Consider the following 5,174-nt stretch of genomic DNA (forward strand, 5'->3'; position numbering starts at 1 on the left):
TTATCAATGACTGATCAGGTATTGAGTGGCTCCTGCTTGACTTTGAGTATGTGGCCCAGGATCATCACAAGGGACCCCTCATAGCCAAAAGGAAGGAAGAAATCGATCCACCCAGGAGAAGGAACTCAGAGGAAACAGAAAACCACAAATTCAAAAATTTTCCAAATAAGTACAATTAAGATCCAGAAATGATATTATATCCATGAAATAAAAACAAGATACTATAAAAAAGGAACCTTATGAGAACAAGAAAGAGCTCTTAGAAATTAAACTTTAGATAGCCAAGATAAAAAAAGGTATTGGAAGGATTAGAAGAGAAAGTGGAAGGAATCTAGAAGTGGAACAAAAAGACAAAAAGATGGATAAAAGAAGAGCCAAGAAAATTAAAGGATCAATTCATGAAGACCAACATCTGAACTATAGGAGTTACAGAAGGACAAAAATCAGAGAAAAGAAAATTGTTAAAGGAGTAATACGTGAAGTTTTCCTAGAGTGAGAAAACAATGAAGAATCACCCACAACAAGGCATATCATGAAACTTCAGAACACCAGGGACAAAGAGCAGATTCCAAAAGCTCCAGGGAGAAAAATAGGTCACCAACAAAGCTGAGAATCAGAGTGACCATAGGCTTCTCAACAGTGACATCAGGAGCTGTTAGGGGAAAGCAGTACCTTCCAAATATACGACCTAGAATTTTACTCAATCCATGCATCTGTCAGGGACTGCTGGAGGATGTGCTCCATCAAAATAAAACTAAGAAAGGCAAAGGTGGGTCTATTGAACAGGGGATCCTGCCCAGGAGAAGCAGTCTGGACCTGACCAGGAGGACAACAGGCCCCAGAGTCCTGCCCCCATGTCAAGAACGGAGCAGGAAAGCAGTTGGCTTGGAGAAGACAGAAACTCTCAGTGTTATGGTGGAGGAATGTGCTAAGAAGGAAAACGCATTAGAAATCCCAGGAAGACATCAAAGCTGTGGTCCAACTATGAAGCATATTAAGTGGTGACATGATTTTGAGGAACTGATAAACAATAGAACAGAGAGTCTGCTTGTTCTTGGCTATGGTGACAGTCTCCTTGGAGGGGCACCGAGTTGGTGACTCAGGATGACATTTCTTTTCCTGGGAGCTGGTTCAGTGGCATCACTCACTCTGCAGGGAATGAAAGTTGTGGAATTATGATCCAGTAAATAAATGTTCTTTTAGGTTATTCTGTTTTTTAAATCAAACTATACGGATTACAGTATAGAAAATTCAAAATGTAAAAAATAATGCTTTGACAAATGGGTGATGGAAAAGGGAGGGTGGAATAGCAAGAAGAAGGGGCAGGATTACAAGGGCATTTTTTTTTCTCATTTTACTTAGTGGATGTGATGGGTAATTCCATGTGTTCACTTGACTGGGCCATGGGGTGCCTGGATTCAGCCTTCTTTCTGGGTGTGTCTGTGAAGGTGTTTCTGAGTGACATTAACATCTGAATTGTGGGAGGGCATCATTCAACCCACTGAGGAATGGAATAGAACAAAAAGAGGAAGGGAGGATTTGTCCTCTTCCTGCCTGTGTACCTAAGTAGGGACATGGGTCTTCTCTTGTCCTTGGTCTGGGATTTATACCATCGGTTTCTCTGGTTTTCAGGCCTTTAGACTCAGACTGAATTATACCACCAGCTTTCCTGGGCCTCCAACTTGCAGATGGCAGGTCCTGGGAATTCTCTGCCTCCGTAATCATGTGAGTTAATCCCTCATAATAAAACTCTCTCTCTCTCTCTCTCTCTCTCTCTCTCCCTGTGTGTGTATATGCATGTAGGTATGTGTATGTATATGTATACACACATGTATATACTTGTATATTACCCATTGATCCTGTTTCTCTGGAGAACACCAATACAGTGAGAAGTCAATTGAAACTGCATACAGTGAGTGGGAAATATAAACACTAAGGCTTAGTATTTGACAATATATAGTGAACCAATAGGTTAATTAATAATACTTAATTATTTTTAAAACTTTAGAATGGAACAGGAGATGTGGGGCCAGGTGGATGCTAAATCCTCAAATCTCATCCCAAGAAGCTGTCAGCTACTGTCTAATGCTGACAAATCAGGAAAGAGAGATTTAAGTACTTTATTTTAGAGTTACAGAGATAATTACTAGAATCAAAAAATGATTTCTTTGGGGGTTACAATAGGAGGTAGGATGGAAGGTACATTTAAAAAAAATTAATGTACATCTATGCTATTGTTTTTTTGTTTTTTGTTTTTTGTTTTTTTTACCTTGGGCATGTATTACTTTGATAATTGTTTAAAATTATTTTTAAAAGACTGAAATGGAGCTGCATGTATGTACACTGAAGAGTGTTCCTGAGATTGCAGAATGAAATTGAAATTGTATAGTCCCACTTTTAAAACACATAAGAGAGAGAGAGAGACTGAGTGGTTGATACCAGATCTTTCAAGAGTACATGCATATATCCATGTTTGTTTGAGGGGAACAAGGCCTGTAAGAAAAAATATCAAAGCACTAAGATTGACTGTCCTAAAAATGGAGGAGGAAAAAGGGTGTTACTTCCCTATTTTATTTACTTTTGTTTTATTTGACTACTTCTGAAATGTTTACATAATAATTTCAAAACATAAATGAATATTTACATTATAGAGCGCTTTCTGTTGAAACTAAGGTTTTCACTAGTATCTCCTTCTAGTATCTTAATGTTACTCTTGTATTTTTGCCTCAATAATAGAAAATGATACCTTTATTTTGGTTAAAACTCAGTCTTTGCAAACATACTCTCCTTCAAAATGATTTTGCTTCTGTTGAATGAAGAGTCAACGTGCGGTGGGTGTTATTGCCTGTGTGAGTACAGAAGCTCCGACAGTTTGGCACACAGTGTTGATCATGGCCTCTTGCTGGTGCTGAAGTTGAGAAAAACATTAAAATGTGCCTAGAGGCTCTCCTGGAAACTCCAAATGCTGGAGTCCAAATCCTGCCTTGAAAGGGCACAGTCGGTGAAGAATAAACTTAACTCATCTGATCCTGTGTCCTCCTCGGTAAAAATGAGGACGACACGACCTGCCCTGCATATTTCTATCAAGAAACTCAGGCCCTGGTGTTGCCAGTAACAAAACTCAGCCTGTAGGCAGCATTTGCCCATCAGGAATGCTCCAGGAGAATTTTTGATATGTTTCATATATGAGAGGTGGGCTCTTCCAACCCAGAATAGGACCTCTGCTGAGAGTTGAGCACACCATCATTTTTTATTACATTTACTTTCTTTACTTCCTTGCATTTCTGTATTTTTGATTGAGGTATTACTCACTAACATTAAAGTACAGAGCTCAGTGAATTTTGACATATATATACACTCTGGTAACCACCACCCCAGTCAAGATATCCAACATTTCCAGCCCCCCATTTTGCTTTCTCTAAGTCAGAACCTACCCGAGAGTAACTGCTCTTCTGATATTGACCACTTGATTATGTTTGCCTGTTCTAGAACTCATATAGACATAACTGAATAGTATGAGCTCTTTTGTGTCTGATTTCTTTCACTCAAAATTACATCTAAGAGATTCACCCATTTTGTTGTGCGGAGTGCTTTCTTTTTCATTGCTAAATAGTATTCTATTGTGTGACCATACCACAATTTATCTGTCTTTCTAGTACTGATGGACGCTTGGATTGTTTCGAGTTTGGAGTCATAACAAATGAAGCTGTTAGAGCTTCTTGTATATGTCCTTTTTTGGGCATACACACTTAATTTTGTTGGATATACACCCAGGAGAAATTGCTGAGTGGTAGGACATATGCATGTTTTAGCTTTGGTAATGCTAAGTATTTTTCCAAAGTGGCCGTACTATTTTACACTCCCAGCAGCAATATATGGAGTCCTAGTCATTCCACATCCTCGTCAACACTTGGTATTTTCAATTTTAGGCATTTTAATGGGTGATCAGTTTTCTACTTATATTTATGATAGCATTAATTACACTAGTGTGTGTATAACAGTCTTCTAATTGTTCACTAATATCTACTTTTCCCTTCCTTAGTATGATAGACTTTTAGCTGGTTACATAGTCACTCAGCTAGAAACTACATTTCCAAAGCTTCCTTGCAGCTACATGTAGGCCCATGACTAAGTTTCTGGTCAATGGTATGTGACAGAAGTGATGTGTGCCACTTACTGGTATCGCTTTTGAATCTGTCGATCACATTCTTCCTGGTCTATTGAATCTATTAATTGTGCTCTTCCTGTTCTATGGAATCTATTAAGCAAGCTCTTTCTGCTTTATGGAATCTATTGAGCATGCTCTTTGTCTTTCCAGCTGATAGATGGTAACATCCAGGTGGAGGGTGGCAAAGTTGCCCGCCAGTCCTGGTCTACCTGTCAATGCCTGGCAATGTTATATAAGAAGTAAGCTAACTTCTATCTTGGTCAAACCACTATATTTTAGGTCTTTTTATTACAGTAAGAAACACTGCACCCAAATGAACACACTGTGATTACTCGTTTGCCCTCTGGCTCTCACACACCTGGGCATGTGTTGTTTTTGTCTGCTCAGCGCACCTCCGACCATTAGGGAACCCAGCCCTGTGGTTCTCTGAGATTGCGGACCACACCCTGTGCGGGCATAGGCATGTTGCCCAGGTCCGACCAGTCATGGCTCCCCATCCCTGTCTGGAATTATGGGTCCATGGGATTGGCATGAGATCCAGCAGAGCCAATCGAGGTCCTTTTATGAGACTCACAATGTGGAGAGAAAAAAGTCTTTGTTGTCAGTTTAGATTTTGACTGCCAGCTACCTTGTGGCCAGAGAGAATGAAAACAACACCCAAGCAGAACCAGAGCCAATCAGAGAGAAAGAAGGAAAGAGAGTCAGAAGGGGGGGGGGACCTAACAAAGGCATCTGAGTCCCTGGGCCTCTACCTGTACCTGGAGCACTTCAGATGTACCTGAGCTCATCGTTTGAATTTCTGAATTTCTATCGTTTGTGACCAGGAGTCCTGTCTGCTTCATTAATGCAATAAACATGCTTGAGGGCAACTTATGAGAGTCCTATGCGAGATGCTGGAGATACAAAGTCCCTTTCCTTTAAAATAGCAATTTTTAATCTGATAGACTTTGGCGGGTCCATCAGATGGAATGAATGGGAAGAAAAGAATTAATTTTTTTCCCCACTA

This window comes from Cynocephalus volans, chromosome 6 (genome assembly GCF_027409185.1).
Source record: "Cynocephalus volans isolate mCynVol1 chromosome 6, mCynVol1.pri, whole genome shotgun sequence".
NCBI classification, from domain to species: Eukaryota; Metazoa; Chordata; class Mammalia; order Dermoptera; family Cynocephalidae; genus Cynocephalus; species Cynocephalus volans.